The following is a 15,095-nucleotide window of genomic DNA, read 5'->3' on the forward strand; positions in this document are numbered from 1 at the left end:
TAAAAAGAACCCTATCCCTAGGTATTTGTATAAAATTTAGATAGGGTTCTAATATTGGAATGGATTTGTGCACGAAGAACTCCTCAGTGAGTTTCCCAAGTTTAGGGTTGCGCAACTCTCTATTCTGTATCCATTTCCAATAGGCATTTTTAAGCTCCTGCTTGGTCGGCGGAATCTGTCTAGTCCAAGCCTCCCCAAAGCCAATGTCCACTAGGAGCTGCCTAAGGTTGGTCAACCATCGAATCCTATTCCCTGTGTCAGCTTGTATCACTTCGCTGAGTCCTGCTGCGTAGTGGGTGAGCTCTGGAATGCGAGCCCAAAAAAGTAATGGACGAAGACGTGCAATGTCCTGAATAGAGCGCCTTCCCATATCGCAATATAAGGGTTGTAGCAGAGTGGATATCGGAAGGGAGATAAGATCTCTAAGAAATTTGTTCTCAGATCTGACAAGTTCAACAGCATTTTCAAAGCCCCATAATTCCGCCCCATACAGGGCAACGCTTTACCATCGTAGACCGCGAGGGCAGGGGCTACTGGTCTACTCGAGGAAAGATGTTGCTCTCGTACTATGGCCCCTGAAACCTGTTTATGAGGAGCATTTTGGCTAGATGGGAACTCCATTTCATGCCATTAGAGACCCAGATTCCCAGATAGTCAAAAGACTCCACAGTGTCTAATATGGTATCGTTTAGGGTGATGTTGTTCCTAAAGCATTTCGATGGGTTGATCGCCATGAGCTTTGTTTTGGTTGTGTTAATTATGAGCCGACGAGATATACAGAACAAACTAAACCGTTTAAAAGTTTTTGGAGGCCGCTGGGTGTTTTGGATATCAGAAGAGTGTAGCCGGCGAAGAGGAGCGTTGGTGTTTTTTCCCCAGCCAAAATAGGGGCATCGACCGGGTCCTCTCTAAGATGGCTTACCAGCCCGTTCATATATAAAGAGAACAGGGTGGGTGCCAGCACGCACCCTAGGCACATGCCCTGTTCACTTCGACCCTCTCTGGCAGCTGGCCCTGTGCACCCCATCTAACTCTGGCATAGTTATCCTTGTGCAGACGCTTAACAAAATCAATAATCTGTGGAGAAATGCCCAGTTCTTGTAACACCAGCCAGAGCTTGTCCCGAGGCACTAGATCGACAGCAGTCTTTATATTTATAAAGGCCAGGTACAAGCTGCCCTTCCCAATTGTCACAACTTTCCAGTTAATCAGGAAAAGTCTGAAGACCTGGTCCATTGTGCCAACTTTTTGCCTAAAGCCTGCTTGGTAGTGGGAGAGGACCTTTTCGTCCTCGATCCATGACCTTATCCTCATAAGGAGAACCCTGCCTACCGCCTTCTGAATCACATCGATTAAGCTAATCGGCCTGTAGTTGGCAGGGTCCTCCCTATCTCCTTTTTTATAGATTGGGACGACCTCGGCCCCTCTCCATGAGTCGGGGACTGCAGCCCCCCTGTCGATTGCATTCATTGAAAGTACAATGAACTGAGCTCAAGGCTTCCGATCGTGCAGAAGGAGGTCTCCAGGGAGGCCGTCAGCGCCTGCAGCCTTTCCAGGAGAAATGCTATTTATTGCTGATTCTACCTCATGAAGATCAAAACAGTCTGAAAGAAAAGAAGGTATGGGAAGGGTAATTTCTACTCCAATGTGGACTGTGGGGGGACCTTCGTTACCCGAATATAGTTTAGTGAAGTGGTCTTGCCATATCTGCCCAGTAATGTGGTTCGGCATAGGGTCTGATCCTTTCCTCTCTCCTCTTTTGAGTAAGTCCCAGAATAGGGTTGAATCCCTCAATTTTGATGCATGTATGAGTTCCTGCCAATGATCCTCGTTCCAACTGCGTTTTGCATCAGCAAGTGACTTATTGTATGCTTTCCTTGCTGATCGAATCGCCGTAGGAACTTTCTTTTTGAGCGCTTCAGTCATAAAGCCTGCCTCTTCGCCCTACATGTTGGTGTGTACCATGCATTTGTGGTCTGCGCCAGACCTCTATTTGGGCCTTGTTTCCCTTCGACAATAAAAAAGGATCCTATCCTATCTGTTGTTTCTAGATAGACTGCAGGAAATTTCGCTTGGGTCTCTGCATCTCTGGGTAACCCTTCAAGTTCCCTGATCTTTTGGTCCAGGATTTGCCTGATGTTTGATATTTTAGATTTGTGTTGCGACACTCTAAGCCACTTAAGCCGTCTATTGCAGTTTGAGTGAATTATTTCTCTTGTGGACATTAGGGGAATTGTAGGTGCGTCTAAAATGAAAGATGACCAGACATTATTCATTTGAAGGTAAAGCGGGTAATGATCGCTTACAGAGGTGGATTTGACAACCATATCCAGAAGGTCCCTCCATAAACAAACATCAATTAGGATATAGTCAATACGGGACGGGGAACTTATCCTATTAAAGGTATTAGAGCCCATGAGATCAGATCGTGTCCTCCCGTTTACAGCTCTTAGATTGAATTCCTAGGTGAGCGCGTTGATTTGAACTGCCATCTGCGACCATATTTTGATTGGGGCTAAGTTGAGAGTCGGGATGTTCCATTTACTATCCTCCTCGGCCATTCCCAAAAGGTCATCTGCACTCAAAGGTTCGAATGTGCGCAGTTCAGGTCGCCAGCTACTATGATGTTGGAGCGCGGCAGAATGTTAGTCAGCTCTTGCTCCAGTGCTGATACGGTCAAAGATGTTTGGCCTCCCACAGTTCCCCTAGCATATACATTGAAAAGCTCTAAAGTTGCTCCGTTGGGTGACCCTCTAATGGTCAGATGGAGAATATCTGGAGACGAACAGGTGTGTGATGTAACTGTCCAGTTCAATGAAATGCTGATCCAGATTATTAAGCCCCCTGACGGGCGGCCCTTACCCGTACTGGTAGCTGGCCCAAAGTAGGAGGTGTAACCAGATTTGTGTATGGGAGCTAGGCTCCAGGTCTCCTGAAATAAGCAAACGTCAAAACTTTCAAAAAACTCATTCCAGTCAGGCAGCAATACCTTCTTCTGGGGCCAGCTATATTCCAGGAAAGGGCTTTGAGCAAATTTATATTTGGAATAGCAACAGGTACTTTGTTGCGTAGAGTATTACCCTGAGGGCATGACTGGGTATCAGACGGTGCCTCTCCCATGTTTCCACCCCTGGGAGAGGGATTCGAGCTTGGGGTAGTCATCCTTCTGCTGGCTCCATATAGTTTAATGTCATTAATCTGGTTTGAGCCCCTATTTAGTCAATCGACCACATGCAGGCTAGACTCACCTCCCGACGTCCCTAAATCTTTCCAGCCTTTTGGCCTAGATAGAGACGGAAGAGGGAAGGCTCTGGGGAGGAAGTGCGGAACTCTAAGGCCAGCAAATTCTCAGCTAGATTGACATCTGATAAGGTCAGCTCTATGCAGTCCAAATGAGAATTGCGCGATGTAAGCCTCCTCACTCTGACAATGTCTTCCCGGATTATAGACCTACAACCCCGCACATGTCATATCCAATGTGTTGCTTTATTACGTAAGGACTTGTTACTCTCAAACCCATGCGTGGTAGAGCATTTTGGGACTTTAACCATGGACACTATCGGTGGATTGTCCCCCTGGGAGGTAGGGATTCGGTTTTTGTGGACCCCAACCTGGATGTTGATACTGAGAGGTTATGTCAATGTTGGGGGGACTGGAAAGGGCCCCTGTTGATTTAATCGCATCGACAAAATATATATTTTTTAATGTAATTTGAAGTGGCGGTCTGAGGATGGGGGCCTTTCACCAGATTCGGAGGCTCAGGATGAGTCCCACCTCCCGCCCAGGATAGAGAACTACTCTGCAGCCTGCTAGAGAAGGTGGAGTGTACTGAGTCAGGACGCTGGATCTGGGAACGGACGGCTGGAGGGAGGGGCTCAAAGCTATGGTTTAGCTCCACCACCAGTCTCCTTAGTGACTCCACCTCATTTGCAATAAACCCATAATCTGTGTTAAGTCCTTGTTTAGGCCTGCACAATTAAATTTATGTAATGAACCAGCAATTACACTAGGCACTGGTTTGCATAGTGCGGAAAGTGAACTTTCCTCATCTAATGTTTCCAAGGCGGCAAACCTATTTGTGCAGACAATAGAAGTAATCTGCTTATCACTGGCATAACCTCCTAATTCTTCTGGAACACATGAATCTGGAGATGGGGAAGGGGTTGCCTCTAGGGTCGATTTCTTGGGCTGGTCGAGTAATGGGCCAAACTGGATAGGGCTAGGTGGTTCCCGAAGCTTCTTCTTAAATATTAGTGGAATCACTTGCTTGGATTTCCTGGCAAATAGCTCCTGTGGGTTATTATTGGGGGTGTCTGCAACAGCAGTTTTTGCCCCTAAAATCTCTTCACAGTCGCGGACTATCGACTCAATCCTATCTAGAACGCAATTCCTGGCTGCATGCCTTGTATTCTTGGCCTTTTTCCCTTTCTTGCCCCCAGAGGAACCACCGTCCCCTCCCCCACCCTCCATTGATTTCCTCTTACCCATGACTTTAACTGCAATTCCTCAACGGGAAGTAGAAATGTACATGTAGTAGGTCGCTATTAGAGGGGGTAGGGTGGCAATCACCACAGTAAACACCTCTTAGGAATAGTAATGGAAGGGAACAATAGACAAATGAAAAAGGAAAATAAATAAAGGTCCGTGTAATTGACTACAAATTAGATAAAAGTACCTTTAGTCCCTAAAACAGAAATACCAGGAGGGTAGCCCTGCCCTGCCTCTTTCGGGCAATGACGGGCAAGGACGGTCCCGCCCGCGTTCTGCGAAGCGGGTGTCGCGAGCAGCAATATAGCCGGTAGTGGTGGGAGGGGCTGGAAAAGACAGCTGGTTTCGCCCCGCTGGATCCTGGGCTCTGAAGTCCTTGCCCGTGGCGTAGAGCCCCCAACTAAGCTGCTAACAGCGATGCGTCACCCTTTAGTCTTCTATTATAGGCTCTTGGGCTAGGGGGCAACTTCAAATCTGGTAGTTTTTGCAGGTTCGTAGTTTGCTCCTCTCTCCTCTAAAAGCTCACTGTGCGGCAATAGGCAGCTCCTGTGTACCCCCTGTGCTCACAAAGAGAAAGTGCTGTTATAGGCCCCCTGCATGGCTCAGGGACATGGCAGACCAGCCCGATGCAATACCGGTACAGTGCTGGCCCCCTGCGCCTCAACCAAAGTCACCACGCTCAGCTCCCGGCCTCCCAACAGAAGCTTCCACCGGAGCTCAGTACGGGATGGCAGAGAGTACAGTAGATGTATAGGAGGGAGGTAGAAGGCACGCTAGGTTACTGGACAGGCACTCGAGCTTACTCTCTACCGCAACTTCTCCCTCAAGGTCGTTTGTCCGTGACCGAGGCGTGCGCTTGTCCTGCCGACTGTCTCCATATCCGCTTGCTGCCGCTTGCCGCCACCTAGTCCGGATCACTTCAACCGTGGAAACCCCCACCGTGAGGGAGCAAAGAGGGGCAAAAAAATCGATGAAGCCGCAGCAACTCGGTGTGGTGCTCTGCGGTGCGGTATGATACGGTGCTCAGTAGTCAGTACTTGGCGTCCTTGCTCCACACTCGCTCGAACACTGCAGCTGCAACTGACTGACTGTCGCATCAAAACGTGGCACTGGAATCCAAAACGATCTCCTAAGTTATATCTATTTTGTTTTTGGAGGCACCCTCTGATTCTTCAATATTCTTCATGTGCTGCCACTGGTGACTTGTTATCGAGCTTCAAATTTCAATCTGCTTCTTATTGACAGCCAATGGTGCTGTCGCCTCCACATAAGAGATGGACTGACACTTTGGAGTGTCCGACAGTGTCCTAGCGGCTGCGTTCTGCAGCAACTGCAGCTTACTAAGGACCATTTCCTGTGCATTAATTAAAAGGTTATTGCAGTAGTCAACTTTAGACATGATCAGAGAAAAAATTAACTTTCTCCTGGTACCAGCCGGGATAAAAGGCAACAATTTCTTTTTCATTCTTAAGACATAGAACAATGAGGAGACCACTGCGTTAGCATGATGTTTAAAAGATAATTTATCATCAAAAATGACACCTACGTTTCTGGCTTTCTTAACCAGGATTGGGGGTGATCCCAATTTAACTGGCCACCAGCCCGAAGACCACCCCGGGATACATTTCCAAAAACCATGACTTCTGTCTTGGCCGAGTTTAATTTAAGGCAGTGACTTGACATCCAGGTACTGATGGCCAACATGCCATCGTGAAAGCTAGCCGAAACTGTGTCCCCATTTTTTTGCACAGCGAGCACCAATTGAGTGTCATCTACATATGACGTGAGACTAAGCCCAAACGGTTTGATTACTTATGCTAAGTCGGTGACGTAAATGTTAAAGTCGGACTTAGAGAGGATTCTTGCGGAACTCCGCATGGGAGTCAAAAAACGGGGAACTGAAATTGCCCAGGCTAGCTAACTGGGTGTGATTAGATAGAAATGAGGACAAAAGGGCTTTGGCCTTGTGCCCAATGCCTAGGGCAGAGAGACAAATGATCAGCATAGCATGATCAACCGTGTCAAATGCTGCCGAAAGTTCCAGTGCAAAAAGAACAATTGATGGACAGAATGCAGAGCAATGTCATACATTCACCCCAGGACAGAGATCTGGGCCTAAATCCATCATTATTTTGCTCACCATGCCATTCCAGTTTGAACCAAGCATATGCAAATCAGTCTTGACCCTGCACTCAATGGGAACAATCCGGCTTGAACTGCCAGGCCAGGTCCTCCCTCGACTGGAAACAAGCATTAGAGGACCAGTTTCAGGGTTTCACCCCTTATCAGCCAGGATAGATTGACTCCAGTGGCATGGAGAGCACGGAACCCACGTCTGGGCATACCCGTCCCGCTCGGGGTGACAAATGCAAAAAGAACAATTGATGGACAACATGCAGAACAATGTCATACATTCACCCCAGTACAGAGATCTGGGCCTGAATCCATTATTTTTTTTGTTCATCATGCCATTCCAGTTTGAACCCAGTCATATGCAAATCAGTCTTGCCCCTGCACCCAGTGGGAACAGTCCAGCCAGAACTGACAGGCCAAGTTCTCTCTGGACTGGAAACAAGCATCCTAGTACCGGTTTCGGGGTTTCAATTGCACCAGTACTGCTGCACCTCTTTTGTCTAACACAAACCTAATTTCGTCAGAAGCTTTAATGAGTGCAGTTTCTGTGCTATGGCCTTTCCTAAAGCCAAACTGTGGGGCGACCAACAGCTTATTCTCCTCACTAAATTGAGCCAGCTGTGTGTTCATACATTTTTGGAGGAGTTTGGCTAACAAAGGGAGACGCTCAATTGGTCGATAGTTATTGGTCTCCCCTGGATCCAAATTAGGTTTTTTTTTAACAACGGAAGAATAGAGGCCTTTTTCCATTGGGAAGGATATGTGCCTGAGCTGAACATAGAGTTGCAAATGTTGGCCAGGTTTGTATCTATTAGGTCTGGGATCAATTTCAGAAGTGAGGGGGCGGCAAGTGTCGAACTGTGAACCTGATTTGGCCGTGTTAACCAGATCAGTTATCTGTTCCACTGAGGCTGGCCTAAATTCCATGAAGTCGGAGCTGTCCCGTACCTTGCTATTTAAATCCAGCTGATTCTCGCCCACAGTGGAGGCAGTAAAGTTCGAATAAAGTTGCTCCACCTTATCATGAAAGCTGCAGGTTAACGAATCGCAAAGTGCTTGGGATGCTATCTTAGCAGAGTTGTCTGCTGGCCCTGCCAATTTATAAACCACCTGAAACAGATGTTTGGCAGAGTCTTATGCGGTTTCTATTTTCCTAGAGTAGTAGTTACTTTTTCAGTTAAAATGAGACATTTATAGTTTGTCAGTGCCAACTTATAGAGAGATTTCTCATGGTTGTCATAATCTAGGTGCCCGTGCCTCTCTTGTTTCCTACAACGTTGTTTCTCCAATCTCAGTGCCTCAGAGAACCATGGGGCAGAAGGAGCTGTTCTGTTTTTAGAAACTGTTTTATACGGTACTAGTTTAGCAAAAGTGTTTTGGAGCCAGTCCATATAGTTTGTAGTGGCCAGTTCTGGGTCTGGAATATCTTCTGGCTGGGTATCAATTAGATGCTGTTTGAGAATAGCCTAATGTATTCCTCTCCAAGCCGTAAACTTTTTGGGGGGTTGAGCTGGAGTGTAAGGCAGTAGCGTGCAGAATACGAATATCGAAAAGTACTGCATGGTGATCAGACCAAGTCAGAGGGAGGATCTCATTGACCGAGATCTTCTCAATGTTTGTAAAAAGACCATCCAGTGTGTGCCCAGCTAAATGCGTGGGGCCATTAACTCTTTAAAAAATTTCCTAACACCTCTAGCTCTGAGGTAAGGGATAAAGAATCCTCATCTTCGGTGGCTTCCAAATGAAAATCAAGTTCCCCCAGAATGGTAAAACTAGATTCACCAGTGGTGGGTTCCAGTAAGTTTCCTTCCGACGATAAAAAGTCTCCCATAGGGCCCGGTGGGCGGTATAGGAGGGTCCCCTTAAATGATTGAGAGCATTATGTTGAAATTAAATGCCTCTCATACCATGGAGGGAACCATCTCTATCATTACTGGTAGATCGTTTCGGTGGATGAGAGCCAAACCTCCCCCTCTTTTCTTTAATCTGTCGCATCTGTATGCAGAGAAGCCGTCAGGTGTAACAATACAGAAGTCTGGGCCTGCTGAGGGGTCGGCCCACATTTCCGTAATAAAAAGTAAATCAAGATGATAGTTATCTAAAAACTCTGCTATTTTATATTTGTGCTTTGGGAGAGAACGTGTATTGATCAGGGCAGAATAAACCTTGTCGTTTTCCTTAAGCTTTTTAGCCAGTGTGATACCGAGCACAGTTTGAGCCAAGTTTGCTGTACCCAGTCTTGAGCCTCCAATCTAAACCCACAGGTGGAGCAAAAAACTATGCTCCTATTGGGGAGCTACGCAGGATTTAGGCAGCACAGACGTTCTTGCGCCGTTTACCACCATTATTAAAAGCACTTAATCTCTTGCTGGTATAGGAAGCTACACATTGCTGTATACCTGGAGAACATGATCCAGGGGTCCTGGCGCTGGGTGCGGTCCAGGCGTGGACGGGCACAATCGGGCTTGCCTTTGGCTAGCCCGCTACGAGTGTCTGCTGTGCGACGGCGCCATGCTGTGTATTTATCTTGAAGGAGGCAGAAGAGCCCGGCAGAGCCCAACAACTAGCACGCCAACCTCCCTAAATTCCGGAAATAGAGGGCGAGTAAAAGAAAAGTTACAGCAGTCTTCCCTACCTCCACTCAGTCAGCACCTTAGAGCTGCGGTGGACCAGGGAGTAGGAAAACCGTCGTAATGCCAGGTGAGTAGACCCGTTAAAAAACAGTCTGCTAGCAACCCGTTTAAAAAGTATAAGACATATATGCCACTGTGTTGAATGCAAATAATAAAAACAGATCTTTAAAAAAAAATAAGTATAAGACAACATGTTTTAAGAGAAATAAAATCAATAAATTCAAATTAGCAGCAAATTACTTCAGGAAAAGTGGTAACGAACATAAAAGGCAATTTGACAGACAGCACTAACCTCCCAGCAGTACAGAAACTGGCATCGAAACAATGTGTCCAAGAAGATAAAATACCTTTGAAAGAAATTGGAAGGCATCTTATTTGGTTTTTATCATCATTCATCATTTATTTTTTATGTTTGGGAAAAAGCCAATGAACAATCTGATTGTCAAAGCAGAAGACTGGAAAACAATCAACACTGGAGAAAACCAGGGCCTAAGACCAAGCAGAGAAGAAACTGCTGGGAGCAGAACACTAGAGAACCATCAGCACTGGTGAAAACCAGGCATGATGATTAAACAGCAAATAACTACTGGTGTGGAAACCGGGTCCATGGAATAGACAACCTCATAATTGAGGAAGTGCAATGGTGGGGAAACCAGAGCCATGGAAGTGAGAACCTCATACTTGAGAAAGTTCGCAGAGGGGGTGGATACCAGATACAGCATTACTGAAGGTAAGTAACTTAGCCATCAGAAACAGACATCTATCCGCAGATTCCTTACCTTTTGAATTGGATACCAAAGCCATAACACACTCGGAGGTGGGTCTGCGAATTAGGCCACCCAAAGTTCTCGGGAAGAGAACCAGCCGTTGACAAGTAAGGAGAGACCTGGCATATGTATTAACTGCAAAAATCACAAGACCCCCACCCTCCGTCTCCTCAATACCGAGGGCCCCATCAGGAGAGTATCCGAGCAATAAGAAATTATCCACTAACTGCATGCTTATTAACAGTAGATCAGCCCCCAAGCACACAATGGAATTAGCGGAAGCCATGCTCTCTCAGGATTTAGATATTGCGTTCATCACGGAGACGTGGCTGAACGAGATCTCCCTTCTCTGTTTTGACTTGCTGGTGCCCCCAGGTTTCTCCATCATCAACAAAGCTAGAAAAGACCACCGAGGTGGAGGTGTTGCCATCATCCATAAGGAGGACATAGACATCGCTGTAATGGACTCCTGCAAGTATAGCTCCTTTGAATATCTCACTGTCAGCATCAAAACGAAGGACAACAACCCATTAGTTGGTCACCTGCTCTATCACCCACCAGGTAATACCCCCACATTTGGGGAACACTTATCCGACTTGATTGCCCACTGCGCTCTCAAAGACACTAACTACCTAATCCTGGGTGATCTCAACCTACGCTGGAACGAAGCCAACAACACACTAATTCAATCTCTCAATAATCTCCTCTGCGACAATAACCTGTCCCAACACTGCTCGGAAGAAACTCACAACAAAGGAGAGACCTTGGATGCCATTACTGCCCATGGAGACGTATTCACGATTGACAACATTCTTCCAGTGGACTGGTCGGATCACCACATGATCTTATTCCACAGCAACAAAAAAGTTCTATTCCTGCCTCCTGTTCTAGACCCCCCCCCCCCCCCAAATGACCCAGAAACCTCAGCCAGATCCCTCTGGACATCATGGAAGAAAGACTAAAGTTGCTCCTACACAGTGGCAAGGAACTTTCCAAAAATGATCTCACCTCGCTATATAACATGAATATGGTATCCCTGCAGGACTGACTTGCACCCCTGAAACTTAAAAAAAAAACGAGCAATTCCGACCCGATCTTGGTTCGACTCTGACATCAATGACGATAGGAGACAATTAAGAGCCTCAGAAAGACGCTGGAGGAGCATGCCCACTACCCTCCACCACGATCAACTCAGAACTATCAGGGAGAAATACAACAGTCAAATCAAGAACAAAAAATCTGCATATTTCCGTTCTGCACTGGATTGCGCAAAAAACAGACCCTAGGAGCTCTTCAAGATTATCAGACAACAAACCCGATACGTCCTTGGGTCAGGCTTCCAAAGAACGGTGCGACAACTTTGGCATCTTTTTAACGACAAGATCTCAAAGATCGAGCGCTCTCTGGACATCAACTGCTCCTCCCCTTCCCATAGCAGCCCAGCTGGGGTGCCTAGTTGCCCTCCCACTCCAATACTAAATCCTGGTCACTCTTCCAGCCCATTCCAGAGGAAGAGATAGTTAAACTTATCTCCACCTCTAAACCCTCATCTCACACCCTAGACCCTCTCCCTGCTCAATTCACCCAAAAATTGAAACTCTTCCTTGCTCCACTCTGGTGTAGGATTATAAACAGCTCCCTAAAAACCGGAATCGTTCCCGATTGTCTGAAAGTGGGTCAAGTCACCCCGCTGCTGAAAAAACCAGGCCTGGACATAAATGACCTAAACAACTTCAGATCTGTCTCCAACCTTCCTCTTCTTTCCAAAATCCTGGAAAGATGTGTACTCCAACAATTAGCGCAACACCTGGACAATACCAACCTCCTCGACTCCATCAGTCGGGATTCAGGAAAGGATGCAGCACTGAAACCGCAATCCTCAACATAATTGATGATATTCACAAATCACTGGACTCAGACCAATGCTACCTCCTTATTCTCCTAGACCTATCGGCAGCATTCGACACAGCTGACCACAAACTTCTCCTCAAAGCTCTCGAAGAAAGAGCTGGTTTAAACGTGGTGGTCCTCAAATGGTTCTCCTCACTCCTACTTAACCGCTCCCAGAGAATCAAAATCAGATGCTTCGAATGCGACCTTTAACCAGTCTTGAGGGGAGTCCCCCAAGGATCAGTGCTCTCTCCTCTACTCTTCAACGTTTACATGGAACCCCTCGCCACCTTACTCAGAAAAGCAAACATCCCATTTTCACCTATATGCTGACGACACCCAAATCTACCTGGAAATCTCCTCTGCCAAAGACATCCAAAGACTCAACGAAACACTAAGAGAAGCGCAATGTTGGCTGTCAAGCATCCACTTAAAACTGACCCCGAACAAAACCGAACTACTCCTCATCTCGAACAAAGAAAAGAACCCACAAGTGGTTGAGTGGCTAAAAGAGATCGATGCACTCAACGGGAACCTCACCCTGTCTGATTCTGTTACATCAGTATGCATCACGCTAGACTCAAAACTGGACATGACCAAACACATTAAGATTTCGGATAAGAGCGCCTTCCTTAACCTGAAGCTCCTAAACAAAATAAAACCTTTCATTCCACCCGAAATATCTCAAACAAGCCACTCAAGCATTGGAAATGCAGTCTTCTCGAGAATAGCAAAAACACACCTTGCTCCGCTGAAAGCCACCCTTAATACGGCTGCCAGAATGGTCACTGGAATATAGAAATTTGACCACATCTCTCCTGCACTCAAAGAACTCAAGTAGCTACCAATAGAAATGTGGGCGAACTTCAGAACGGCCTGCCTCACCCACAAAGCCCTCCACACAGGCAAACCCTAATATCTGGCGTCCAGACTCAAAAAAGCAGGTCAGAACAGGAACCTTAGAAGCTCCAATACCTTACTTCTTATCCCACTAAAACCACAAAAACAAAAAACCGCGGCCAGATCCTTCGCCGGCAATGCGCCCAAAATATGGAACTCTATCCCCCCCCACATCAGAACTATTCCCTCCTTTGCTAAATTCAAAAGCCAGCTCAAAATCCTTTTCCTCAATCGATCCCTAGCGAATAGATAGTATCAGTCGGAGTGCTGAAAATGACACTATACCTCTCCTGGTTGTGGGACAACAAGTCCTTGTATGGAACTCCTCAACACCATCTTTACTTCGACTCCCATCAGGATTGTCTAATTGTATTGTAATTTGTTCTGCTCTCATTTGCTCGCTTTATTGTAATATGTTCTGCTCTCGTTTGTTTTGCTCGGCAATTGTTGTGAAGCGCTCCAATACCCTCCGGTCAGGCTAGCGCTATACAAAACTTCGTAAATAAATAAACTGGCAACAATGGTCCTAGGCATGTTACAGGAATAGTGGCTGGACCACAGGTATAGAAAATTATTTCCTGGAGGTAAGAACGCGGAGAAGTGAACCTGAATACAACGGTCAGTCACTCTGAAGAGAAGGCAGGACACTAACAGAGGAAGTACACTTAGGTATAGGATACCCAGGGTAAAAAGGAAAATAGACTGTAATACCAGTCAATCAAGGGAATACCAAAAAAATAAGAACGAGAGATACAATAGAAAGCTGATCTGGAAAGTAGATCAGCAAACAAAGTAAATCAGAAAGAAGAGAATGTTCGGAACAGAAGAAGAGACCATTCCATCAAGGGGATGAAGTGTTCCCACCACATGTGGACAGGGATATCACCTCACAAAACACACCTTCAAGTAAGAACTTGAAGCACTTGAAAGGCAAACAATAAGTGACAGAACAGGAGACAAGACGCCCTGAGGAACCCAAAGGGGAACTCCCCAACCCATGCTGCAAAAGCATGGAGCCTAGGAACAAAACAGCATGGAACAACCAGACAAGAAAAGCAAGACAAGGATAGCAAGCTAGAATGTCCTCAGAAAATACATAGACCCTCAGAGCGAACAGAGAGGCTCAACTAACGTGAAAACCCTTGAAGAGGGAGGCATAAGACAACAGCATAAGCACAGCGTCAATCGTAGTGCAAGCCAGAAGGACGCATCCACTATGCAATCCCAACTGTATAGGAACAGAAGATGGTAATAATTGAGAGCATCTACCAAAATGCGCATAACCAGAGAAATACCAAAAGAAAAACATATGTACGTGGCACAGATAGAGACCAATGTATATCGTAAATACATACAGACCCGAAGACACTGAATATTTTGCAAGGTTGGAATTGTGTGGTGAGAAAATATATATATATATATATTCACTGAAAAAACCATAGGTTATAGACCATATATAGTTAGGAATTAGCATTTACAAAACCTTGAAAATTCACTGAAAAAACCATAGGTTATAGACCATATATAGTTAGGAATTAGCATTTAAAAAACCTTATTTTACTCACACAAAACCATTGAAATTCCATATATAGTTAGTTGTACTAACTATATATCGCGCACCCGCAATCCACTGCTGATCATGTCACATATTACATCATTCATGACATGGTCAGTGACATCACTGATGACATCACTGATGACATCTCAAATGACATCACTGATGACATCACTGATGACATCTCAAATGACATCACTGATGACATCACATCACAACTGAATGAGTGGATGTATAAGTGTCTGAATGAAGGTTTTAGTAGGTGCGTGACTGACTGTATGAGTGAGTGATTAAATGTGTCTCACTGAATGCATAGGTTAGTGACTAAACTGTCTTAATTTGTGCATCATTATGTCTGGTATTCTGTAAACTGCTGCATGTGTTGATCAGTAGCTATATGAGTAACTATATGGGTTATTGATTGATTGTCCAAGTATTTGTATGGGAGACTGTGTGTGTGGCTGGCTGGGAGATGTGTGACTCTGTGCAGATCAATGTGTTCTTGTATCAATGATTTATAAGAGAGTAAGTATGTGTTAGAATATGTTTGAAAATGTAAGGTACTCTATGTTTAACTGTATAGATTAGAAAATGGAAGTGTGATTGATTCTTTACAGGACTGACTAGGTGTGTGAGTAACTCCAAGGATGAGTGGCAGAGTGTGAGTGTCTGTATAGGGTGTATGAGTGCATATGATAGTGTTGTAAAGATGAGTGATTGTATGTATGA

At 45.6% G+C, this 15,095-nt stretch overlaps 1 protein-coding gene across 2 annotated transcripts in view; it reads right to left on the bottom strand.

Annotated features, from left to right (window-relative positions):
* The window catches only part of N4BP2 (NEDD4 binding protein 2), a 1,406,797-nt gene that overhangs the window by 853,734 nt on the left and 537,968 nt on the right, over positions 1 to 15,095 (bottom strand). The window lies entirely within an intron of this gene.

The sequence above is a fragment of the Lissotriton helveticus genome, chromosome 2_2 (assembly GCF_964261635.1).
Source record: "Lissotriton helveticus chromosome 2_2, aLisHel1.1, whole genome shotgun sequence".
In the NCBI taxonomy this organism is placed as follows: domain Eukaryota; kingdom Metazoa; phylum Chordata; class Amphibia; order Caudata; family Salamandridae; genus Lissotriton; species Lissotriton helveticus.